This window comes from Aplysia californica, unplaced genomic scaffold (assembly GCF_000002075.1).
Source record: "Aplysia californica isolate F4 #8 unplaced genomic scaffold, AplCal3.0 scaffold00409, whole genome shotgun sequence".
Taxonomy (NCBI): Eukaryota; Metazoa; Mollusca; class Gastropoda; order Aplysiida; family Aplysiidae; genus Aplysia; species Aplysia californica.
The window spans coordinates 238,174-250,413 of record NW_004797679.1 but is presented as its reverse complement, the minus strand read 5'-3'; the positions used below and the strand labels follow the sequence as shown (position 1 = coordinate 250,413).

The 12,240-nt window shown below is 43.5% G+C and overlaps 1 pseudogene; it reads right to left on the bottom strand.

The window, feature by feature from the left end:
* Positions 1-4,917: 4,917 nt before the first annotated feature.
* LOC118478192 lies at positions 4,918-9,110 on the bottom strand (annotated as a pseudogene).
* Positions 9,111-12,240: the final 3,130 nt, after the last annotated feature.

The following is a 12,240-nucleotide window of genomic DNA, read 5'->3' as shown; positions in this document are numbered from 1 at the left end:
GGGGTGTTGCTTTTTTTTGGGGTTTTTTGTCCCAATTTGACATAACCAATTCTTGACCTTCCCACCCCGTCCCCCAAACCCCTCTTTTTAAAGCCATTCCCTGACGAATGGACAGGCTATATAGTTCTTAGAATACGATTGTTTTGTTTAACGGTTGTGCCTCCGTCGACAATTTAGATAATTCAGGGAAAATGTCAGGGCCAGCTCGGGGGGTGGTTGGAGGGCGCCACTGGTAGGCCCTACTTCTTTTCTTTCCCACTGTTGCTTCTGTTTGTCTTACTTTTTCCCGGCACTAAATGACCGTAACTGTGTCGGTGTGCTTCTCTTTTCTCAAACAAACAAACAAAGGACCTGCTCGGGCTGGGTTTAATGCAGAATACCAACAAATTGAGAGTATTTTTTGTTTAAGTTTTAATAAGGGTTTTACGGCACTTGCAACACAATAAGGTCATATAAGTGCCGAAGAATAGTTTATGTATTACAAGACAGTAACATACACAAAAAAGGAGGAGGGGAAATAAGGACGACAGATGTTTGATAGGAAAGAAGAAGCAAGAAGCAAACCACACCAGTGGGTTACAAGACAGTAACATACACAAAAAAGGAGGAGGGGAAATAAGGACGACAGATGTTTGATAGGAAAGAAGAAGCAAGAAGCAAACCACACCAGAGCACCCACCAACCACACACACACACCATGAGATCGTTCCGTATTAGCTATCACAAACAAAGTACAGAGAAAAAAATGAGGACAAACCGTTTGATTGAGTGGCATGGTACTGACATTTATTTTATTTTTATAAGAATTTCTAAGCTTAAAAACATTTTTTCCGAAAATATATCCCACGCCTCCGAAAATAAAAACAACTTTTTCCATATAAAAAACAGCAACCAAAAAACTGTTTACTGCATCACGATAAAGCTCTATCTGTCCGCCAAATGTATCACAGTTGACCAAGCCGGTGTGTCTCAGACATTCCAGTTTTGTACATTTCAAGAGACATATTTTACATTGTAGTCAAGTACTTATCAACTTATTAATACTAATATAATGTAAAATGTGTTAAAACTTTACTAAAAACAGTTTACGTTTGTCTATATAAATACAGGCACCACAGAAAGAAATACGGGAAAGGGAGTTCGGGACGGAAAGGGGGGGGGGGAGGCATGTGATGCTATTCTTCAGTATCATTCATGATATAAAATGTATTGTTATACGATAGTATTCCTTTTTTAAAATGAATTTTATTGTGTTTAATGAGTCATTGGGAGGGGCTGGTGGAAGAACTGTGTGTATCAGTATGGGTTCATGATATTACAAAAGAAATTTCATATCTGTTCACTGTCATCAATACGAAATACATTTCAAAGCAGTTTGAAATACTATTGTGAAATGTGTAAATCCATATAATTATAAAAGGATTCGACGCATCCTCTGGTAATCGATGTTTACTTATACAATGTGTACCTAAATTACCCTTGAGCACACACACACACACACACACACACACACACACACACACACACACGCACACACACACACATACACACACACAATGCACTTGAGCACACACACACACATACACACACACTCACACACACGCATAAGCATGCACACACTCACATACATACAGAGAGAGACACTCATACATACAGAGCCTCTCTCACACACACACACTCACACTCTCTCTCTCACACACACACACACACACACACACACACACACACACACACTCACACTCACACACACATACACACCCCTCTGTGTCTTGGGATTGTCTTCTGTCTATACAAGTGCATTCAATGAAATGGCATACAATTGCAGGCGTTTCTGTGTCAAGTTTTGACATGAACGACGCCCATTTTTTTCCCCACATCCCTCTTCCTTCTTTTATCGGCAAAGAGCGTCGTGTGTCGTCATGTGCCTGTGCCTGTATGGGTGGGGTCCTCTGTACTCTCGCAGGGCAATATGGACTTTTTCTGCTCCTAAAATGCACCATGACTCAGTTTTGGTTCAATGCGCTATAACCAATGCAGAGTTCTTTAAGAGCCAGGGTTTCCGAACTTACAGTAAAATTCTGAAAAAAGTTTTGATTGATTTTAATTACGGTAAATGTTTTACGCCCCTATCGACCCCATGTAGATGTTTTTGGAGGCAGGGTGCTTATATCCCATCTGGTAGGACTGAGTTCAAAACCCTCCACCCCAGTAGAGAGGCAAGGAAACTCAATTAGATTGGCTTTAACACTCTGTGATCGGGCTTTAACACTCTGGGATCGGACTGGCATCTCCTGTGTGCAACGGTGAAATGGCTAACCACCTTACCACTGACGCAGGTATGAAGGGTTTGGAAGACTCCCAAGAACTCTGTGAGGTGGTTTTGATCAAGAACCAGGCGCTCTGTAGTCTAGCATGGAGCAATCAACCCTTGTCTTTACTGTAAGGCCCTGCGTCATCCTCACCACTCTGTTCGTCTCTCTCTATATCATCGTGCGATATCTTCTCCCTGACGAGAATCGTGGAAGAAGATGCATCGTTGTTACGATTTGTGGATTTTCGAACGCCTTTTGGATGACTGCCGGTCTTTGACGGAGATGGTGCGGCCTCTCTTGGACTGCCAGAATTTGACGAGATTTGAACGGTGTCTTGTAAGGTTCCAAAATTTGCCTGAGATGAAACGACTTCTGAAGGGCGACCAGGAAGTGCCGTCGATTGCTCAGCCTGTTGGTCACATGGAGCACTCGAAAATGAAAGTTGCTCTGTTAGATGTCTTTGAAGCCATAAACGGAACAGGCGCTTGATGCACATTATGGTATGATGGAGACACCTTGCCAAAGACACTGTCGATGGGAAACATCGGAGTGGTACTTCCGAAGGTTGTTGTATTAGAAGTAGGTGGGTGGATATGTCTGAGAATACCTGAACTGCTACCCGACGAGGGAATCGTGGCTCTAAGCGCAGGAGGAGGGTAGAGCGTTGTGCTGCTGGAATATGGACCAGAGAGTGTGGGAGGACTCAGATTTAATGTGCACATTACTCGTACTGGGCTGAAATGGCGAGGTCTCGTAAAAAATATTTTGCGCTGGGATCGGGGTAAGAAGTGTTGCTATTGTGAACTACCATGGGATTCCCTTGAGATGTTGTGGAACTAATAGTTTCACTGGTGCTCACGGTCGATGGTCTCCTGTATTCAATAGGGATGCCAAGCGGTGAGGCTGCTGTTGTTGAGTGCTTACGTTACTCGAGCTAGTTGAAGACAGCAGTTACGTTGGACTTAAGTTTTTGATGCTGGGTGGGGGTATTGGGCTGTGTTCATTCGAGCTGGGGACTGGCGAAGGTGTCATGGCCAGGTTGCTAGAGCTGGGGCTTTGCGTTGGCTGGATGTTGCTGTCCACCCCCACCATGTCCAACCTGGAAGAACGAGGCGCTTGAGAGACTTGAGAGACGACTGGCGGGAATGTGTGAGGGTTTCCAGCTGCTGATTCGTTACTCTCGCACAGGGACCTTCTGTTTGCCTGGGCGGTTAGTCTGACATCTGCTCTGACATCCATGACGTGTTGGCTCATGTTGGCTAATTCGGAGGCCCAGGTTACCTGTTCGGATGGTGTTGAAGGAGTTTGGCTTTAAAAGGATTCGAAGGTGTGATGAAGCATCTGGGCATGCCGTTGTGTTAATGGGGGAAAATACATTTCAGAACCTGCTGGGACCGAAAGTGAAGCGCGAGAACGACACGTTATGGAAGGAAAGCATGTCACAGAAAAATTGGTAGCCTCAGGAGATTGGCCAGTCTTAAAAGAATTCACTGCCCTCGGAGATTGACCTGAATAGCCTGCCTGGGGATAAGGACCTGATACAGTGGAATAGCTTGCCGTGGGGTATGGACCTGTTACTGATGAATGGCCTGTCTGGAGATTTAGACCTGTTTCTGATGAATAGCCTGCCTGGAGAGATTGACCTACTCCATAAGAATGGGTTGCCCCAGGAGATTGATGTGTCTCTAAAGAATACACTTCGCCTGGAGATTGACCTGTCACAGCTGAATAGCCTACCTTGGGATTTGGGATTGTTACAGCTGAATAGCCTGTCTGGGGATATGGGCTTGTTACAGGAGTATCGCCTGTCTGGGGATATGGGCTTGTTACAGGAGTATAGCCTGTCTGGGGATATGGGCTTGTTACAGGAGTATAGCCTGTCTGGGGATATGGGCTTGTTACAGGAGTATAGCTTGTCTGGGGATATGGGCTTGTTACAGGAGTATAGCCTGTCTGGGGATATGGGCTTGTTACAGGAGTATAGCCTGTCTGGGGATATGGGCTTGTTACAGGAGAATAAACTTTTCTCGCATACTGGCTTGATACAGAATGGCCAAGGGGAGATTGACATGTCACAGAAGAACCGTTTGCCCCTGAAATCTGGTGTGTTACAGAAGAATTCCCTCCCCTTGGAGATTGGCCTGTTACAGATGAATAGCCTACCTGGGGAGATTGACTTGTTGCAGATGAATACCCTGCCCATGGAGACTGGCTTGTTGCAGAATGGCCTGGGACAGGAGATAGACCTGTTACCAAAAAACCCCTTTTCCTCGGAGACTGTTGTATTGCAGATGAATTCCTTTCCGTTGGGGATTGGCCTGTTACAGATGAACAGTCTGCCTGGGGAGATTGACGTGTTGCAGAATGGGCTGGTCCACGCAATTGATCCGTTACAGGAGAATGGACTGAGCCAGGAGTTTGTCCTGATGCAGGGGAGTGTGAGGAGGAGAGACCGCGTGAGCCTGCCCGTATCACTAATGAGGGCAACATATTAGAGTTTTTAGGTTTGGGATCTACAAATTGCGGTACATTTGTAAGTTGAGACTGGGGTCGCGTCGTCAATGGGATGAGAGCTGAGATGTCTAGATACATCACACATGGTATCTCAGGAAGGGTTGGGCACACGTAGCGCTGCTTCAACTGGTCTGGCATGTCTTGTTGTATCTGTGCCGTGTTGTTTCTCTGGATTCTATTGAATGAGGGTTCTTGAAGGGACAGCTTCTTATCTCCAGAATATTCCCCTTGTTGCTGCTGCTGCTGCTGTTGCTGCTGTTGTTGTTGTCTTCGTCGTCGCTCCTGTTGTTTTTGCTCCTTCTGCTGTTTTTTATCACATCGTTGTCCTGTCGGGGAGTCTTGTTGATTTTGTGACTGGCCTGGTGGCTGTGGCGTTTGGGAATCCTGCTGGTGATATGACTTAGTTTGCTGGTCATGTGACGTAGTTTGCCGCTGCTGCTCGTCTCTCAGGTCTTGCTTGTGTCGAAGAATGGTATGACATTGACCTTGAATCCTTGACCTGAGAGGCTCCTTTATCCATGACAGTAACATTATAGTTTCTTCCCTCGTTAACCTGACAAGCTGATTCGTTTTAATGTTGTCGAGAGAAATGTCTCGGTTGGGATCGGCTTTGAAATCTTCGTCTAGTTTTTTCAACAGCTTCGGGTCAAAGTCGTCATCGCGTTTATTGGGGTTTTGTGTGAGAGGGTCGGAAGCTGTCTGTTGTTTTTGCTTTTCTTGTTGTTGTTGTCCAACTTTTTGTTGCTTTCGTGGATCATGCGTGTCTAGGTTCAACACCCGACCCAATTGGTTCTGTAATTTGTTGCTTAATCTTTGTAATTCTTTTTGTCTTTTTTGTTGTTGTTTTTGTTGCATTATTTGCATAAGTTTTTGATGTTGTTGTTGTAGTTGTTGTTGTTGTTGTTGTTTAAAGGATTGTTGTTGTTGTTGTTGTCGTTGTTGTCGTTGTTGTTGTTGTTGTTGTTGTTGCTGTTGTTGTTGCTGTTGTTGTTGCTGTTGCTGTTGTTCAAAGTGTTGCTGTTGTACGGGGTCAAACTGTTGTTGTTGCTGCTGCTGCTGCTGCTGCTGCTGCTGCTGCTGCTGCTGCTGCTGCGGTCGCTGTCGTTGTTGCTGTTGCTGTTGCTGTTGTTGTTGTTCATGGGTTTGTTGCTTCAGTGAATCACACTGGTACTGCTGCAGCAGCTGCTGTTGCTGTAGTTGCTGTTGTACTTCTTGTGGTTGTCGAAAGGGGTTTTGTTGTATGCAGTCATACTGTTGTTGTTGTTGTTGTTGTTGTTGTAGGGGGTCGCACTGGTACTGCTGAAGTTGTAGCTGTTGCTGTGGGAAGTCGTAGTGTTGTTGTAGTTGTTGTTGTTGTTGGGTTTTGTACTGTTGTTGTTGTTGTTGTTGTTGTTGTTGTTGTTGTTGTTGTAGGGGGTCGCACTGGTACTGCTGTAGTTGTTGTTGTTGTTGTTGTTGTTGTTGTTGTTGGGTTTTGTACTGTTGTCGTTGTTGTTGTTGGGTTTTGTACTGTTGTTGTTGTTGTTGTTGTTGCTGTTGTTGTAGAGGGTCAAACTGGTACTGCTGTAGTTGTTGTTGTTGTTGTTTCTGTTGTTGTTGTTGCTGTTGCTGTTGTTGTAGGGGGTCATGCTGTTGTGGGTATTGCTGCTGTTGTTCAAGGGGTATTTGCTGTGGGGAAACAAACTGACATTGCTGCTGCTGCTGCTGCTGCTGCTGCTGCTGCTGCTGCTGCTGTTGATCTCCCTTAAGTAGTTGCATCAGAAGGTTGTCTGTTTGCTGCAGAAAGGGATCAGACTGGTTGGTCTGCAACTGGGGGTCGTACTGGTGGTCCTGCGGCACTTGGGAGGTACCTGCTGGTTTACCTGCCGTCTGGGAGTCAGGTGGCTGATCCATGTCGCCCTTCTGTCGCTGCTGCTCTAATGTGTTCAAGACGTCATTACCAGTACAGGCTCGAGCTGCTGTTGGTTAGTTCGCTTTTGCTGCTGCTGCTGTTGAGATTGTTCTGGCTGTTGCTGTTGAAGCGTGGTGAGTTTTATCTTGCCGTTGTTGTTACCTGTGGTCAGGTTGTTGGAGGACCTCCTCTGAGTTTTGCGGTTTCTTCACAAACACCTCGTAAGGTTTAAAATGCTTGGGGTCGCTACTGCGTTCTAGAAGAGTTGGTTTTGTTATTTCTGACGTAGGAATTTCTTCAACGTCTCGAGCTTTTGCCGTCAAAGCTTTTGGAGCTTTTGTAAATGGTTTACTGAAGCCACTGTTACCATCTGTTAGACTTAAATGATGGTGTGGTTGCCGTCGGTAAGGTCGGCAATATTGAACGAAATGTGTCCTGTTCCTGGTTTTGGAGTTCCGCTGTTGTATTAGGTAAGGATTTGTATTTTACCACATTTTTGTAGTTGTTGTTGGTGCTGTCATTTGCGGGTACCAGCAGAAGCAGACTCATTTGTTCCCGTCACAATGTTGTCCCTGAAACGATTAGCAAGTTTTGATGAATTGGAACATCATGAAATAAGACAGCAGGGAGACGACAACAACAGCAACAACTACAACAATAACTGCATTATAAATTGCAGTAGCATCAACGACACCAACAGCTACCCCCCACACACAATAGGGTGTAGACACACACACATACACCCTGCCACACACACACGCAAACATTTCTACAATAGCAAAATCAAAATATCAACAGCAACTTTGAAAGCAACTTTACAATCAGCTACGACAACAAAATCAACGACAACAAGAACAACAAGAACACCACCCCCACCACCTCCACAAACAACACCAACACCAACATCAACACCAACACCAACACCAACACCAACGACAACAACAACAACAACAACAACGACAAAAACAACAACAACAACAACAACTACAACTACAACTACAACATGCACTGAACAAGCTTTAGCCGCTTCAGTGCTGAAGCGTTTCCATTTACATTTGTACAGGCTAGACAAAATGTTTATTCAAAAGAAATATAAATAAAACTATAAGTTTATTAATCTGAACATGGTTCTGACTGCACAAGTTACAAATGTGTCTTTTAAAATATCCTATATATAACAGTTTAAAAAAAGTCAGTGAATCATTTTGAGAGAACACTAGGGATTGCAAACGTCTTCACTGTGTTGAAAAGTGTAAGTTTTTTGAAAGGTCAAGATGTTATTCAAGTCTTATATAATAGGCCTACATCTCTTTGGGCGTCTCCTACAATTTCACAATAATTCCACTGGCCGGTAGATAGTTGGAATGCGCCACTTGTAGATCCTACTTATTTTCTTTCCCATAAGTTGGTTTTGTCTATCCATGGTATTTTTGTTTTTTTCTCAGAACTAGAATGACTTATGGTGTCGGTCTGCTTTTGTTTTCTCAAACATCAACTGGCCAGCTGTTTCAATCCAATTTTCGTTTTAGGCCCCCTCTAGGACTTACAGCTTTTCAGCCTGTTACCAAGGTACCGCCGTCATTCCACGAACTCCGTCTCCATAGATAACCAGTTGTGGATATTTAGTAGTAATGTATCTTGAGGACATAAGCAAAGGTATTCTATACCTATGCATTCTCGTTTGTTTTAGTAGGCGTTTTATGGCACTTGTAACACTATTAGGTCATATAAGGACCGAGGATTAGAGGTGTTACTAAAGAGTACCAAACACATAAAAGAAGGAGGAGAGATAAGGACGACAGATGTTTGATAGGGAATAAGGAGCAAACCAGACCAAAGCACCCGCCAACCACCCGCTAAGCATTCTCCAACCTCCAACCAGTAGGAAAAAATGCATTCCGATAGACAACGATAATCGAAATGTGTTCGAGGGAGGTATTCCGTAACGAGCGACCGCTATGAAACAGAGTAGATCTAGAATAGACGGTGGTAGTTTGGGGTTGGAGTAGGGGGTCAGGGTTAGGGGTTGGGTCTGGGTTAAGTCTTTTCTTTATTGTGTTTGTTGGAATGGTAGCTTATTACGGAAATCCTACCAGGTTCGAAACGATTGTTTTAGTATGTAAATTATTAAACGTACCTACCTTGAACATCCCGTCTTTGCGTAGAGAGGGAAGAAGCCGGTCTATTCAACGCCGTCTCCTCTGGGCCCTCCCTCCTCTTGTTTACGCAATTTAAAAAAATAATTTTCACAGCTCTAACCGGAAGGACACGTCGGGAGCTGCTGTGTCGTCAAGAGTGCCGCACAGATCACATTTTGTCCAATGTTACACGAGTGTGTTCTCGGGAAAGTGTCAGCAACAAATGAAACACGTTATTATCCAGTCGCCCCCCAAACGTGTCCAAAATGTACACCGCGTCAATAGAATGGGGCATGACATGGGCTTGTTTTGTTGTGGGAGTCGGTGTGAGCTAAGAAAAACTCACCATGTCCGGGGGCGTATGTTTTATGCTGATGTCTTTGAGTGTGTTTGTTTGTTTTGTTATTGTTAATTTTGGTTTTTTGTTTGTTTTTTGTTGTTGTTTTTTTTTCTTTTTATCAGCCCCCTATCGGCTGGTCAGTGTGCAAACCCTGTGTGTCCGTACAAAACACAAGTAGGTGAATGCTGTGTTTTTGCGACAGAAAAGGGCCGGGGGTTGGGGGAGGGGGTGGTTAGTGCACATGAACTAATGTGCGTTGTTTTTTTTTTATAATTGATGTTTCCTTGTTCTTTTATCTTTAACAAACGTTTGTTTTGCTGCCTTTTTTAAAAACTATCTTTAAACTGTAAATGTCTGCTGATTTGTCGATTCGCTAGTTGAAGCCGAAAGTTAGTGTGTACTAAGTTAAATAAAACTTCTGTTCACTGTTTTCTGTACCTGAGACCTCTAAGAAAGTGGTTTTGGCTTGCGAAATATGGTAGAGTGTTTGCTTTTTGTTATGGTGCCCCGAACACACGACTTCAAAAATAAATCCCTTAGCAAACCTCAATCCATTTTATCATTTCATTGCCTTGATGAGGTGGTGTTGATAGCCTAGTGGTAACGCTACCGGATCCGTATTGGTTTCTGGGGTTGGAGCCTCAGTTCAGTCCAACATTGTGTCCTTGCTAAAGGCACTTGACACGAATTTCCCATTTGGGTCTGTCCTTTCGAAGGTGGACGTTAAGCTCGGAAGTTTCACCTCTTAAGTGACTTAATAGTGTTGATAGAGCCTTTAAACTTCTACAATTTCATTTTCAGAAGTAGCACCGTTGTCTGTGATGTAGTGATTAGGCGCTTCTCCGTCGCACGCGGAAAGCCCAAGACAATAGTACGAGTACATATTGTAATAATTGTCATTATAGATATTTTGCGTCCCCATCGACACAATTTAGATAACTGAATAATTGAGGAAGCGGGCTGCTTGAACCCTTCCTTTTAGTGTTAACCTTGGCTAAAAAAGAACCAAATTCTTCCCCTCGACGGGAATCGAACTCATGTCTTTTGCATGCGACGGCAAAGCGCCTTACTGCTATACCATAGAGGCCAAAACATCTCCGATGAAAGGACACTTGATGAGTAGAAACTTTTTACGCCGGAATCGCCACACAATTCGGGGGCTCTCGTGGTCAAGAGGCTACGGTGTTGGCCTCTTATTCAATAGGTCACGGGTTCGAGACCTGACAGCGCCGAAAAATTTACTTCTTTAAAAAAAAACTCCTTTTGCCACCTTTCCTGCTCTCTAACCATTTTCTGCCATCTGCTTTCGTCTCCAGCCGGGCAAAATTCACTATTTATTCCTCCTACCAAACTAAAACATGTGTCCTGCGCGCTCATATGACTGTATGCTGTTGCGAGTGCCGAAAAACATTTACCACTCAATTCTACAGTCATGTAAGGTTGAACTTTGTCATTCTAAAGTAGCGAACTATTGAATGGGCAGGACTGAAGCTGAGTGACCCTTTTTTGGGTGGTGGGGGGGGGGGGAGGGGGCGTCAGCGAGGGTGGTTGAAAAAATGTGGAAAGGATAGTTGCCTATTCATGTATGGTACCTCCATGCTCAATGAGTACTGGATAAGTCCGAAGTAGTTACTTCGGAAGTAAACGAATTCTTGTCTCTCAGCTATGTTCAGGAAAAATTTGGAGAACGAAGTTTAGGGTTTCCCAAGTCAGCAGGTTTTATTTTATTTTTTTTATTTTTTTTTTTGGGGGGGGGCATAGCTTTTTGGGTGAAGGGACTAAAAGTCTAGATCTAACCCTACAGTATTGAAAAATGGACATTTAACCTGTACAGCTTCGCACATTTTTCGCCAAATGTCTTGAGCCGCGGGCATAACTGTCATCTATAGCCACTTCGACCTGTGTGTTTGTTACTATTATAGATCGTTATACGCACAGAGCTTGCTGTTGCGCTGAATGATAATAAGAAATAATAATTTGGTGGATCGTCTCTTTTTATTCCAACATTCCTCTTGTTTATTCTATCATTCCTCTTCTTTTTTTTCTATCATTCCTCTTCTTTTTTTTCTATCATTCCTCTTCTTTTTATTCCATCATTCCTCTTCTTTTTATTCTATCATTCCTCTTCTTTTTATTCTATCATTCCTCTTCTTTTTATCCTATCATTCCTCTTCTTTTTATTCAATCACCTCCAAGCCGAGTGCTAAGCGTCTATTTGAGTCTGGTATGGAGCCTGCTATTGGGCTTCAGGCTCACGTAATAAGATTATAAAAATGATTAGATGTGATGCCTTAAAAAAAAAAACCCACCCTGGTTACAAATGTGCACATTAAGTCAGGGATTCCAAATCTCCGGGGTTTTTTCAGCTTTTTCCAGTGTGTTTTTTTTTTCATACACTTGCAAAGGAAAGGGGGATGGTAAGAGAAATGTTTTTTGTTTGCTCATTTAAAGATTTTACAAAGTACGTTTTATGTGAGATGTGATGCTCCGCTCATTTTCAGGTTTTAAAAAAATCATTTGGCATCTCTGAGTAAGTTAATTATGTACGTTAAACAATGTGCTTTGTTCAGCAAGCAAAACCTTCGAATAAAGCTTCTTCTCCGACGCCTGATCTCATATTTTGTACACAACTTTAAAGAGAGAATCTACTCCTGTTGGTATTCAATGGCTTTTTGCTTGATACCCCACCCATCCCCACACCCATCCCCACACCCATTCCCACACCCATCCCCACACCCATCCCCACACCCATCCCACCCATCCCCACACCCATCCCCACACCCACACCCATCCCCAAACGTGTGCGAGATATTTGGCTTTTTTAATCAGAGAGAAGCAAATTGATACAATAATGCAAATAAGTGCAGGAAAAGGGAAAGCCAAAAATCAGACTGAAACAACACGGGGAAAGAAAAACGAAAGTTCTACCAGTAGTATTGCCCACCAACAAAAAAACCCCATGTTAACACCAGTTTGATGTTAAAGCATTATCTAGGAACAACAACAACAACACAAAAACAACAACAACAACCAACAACAACAGCA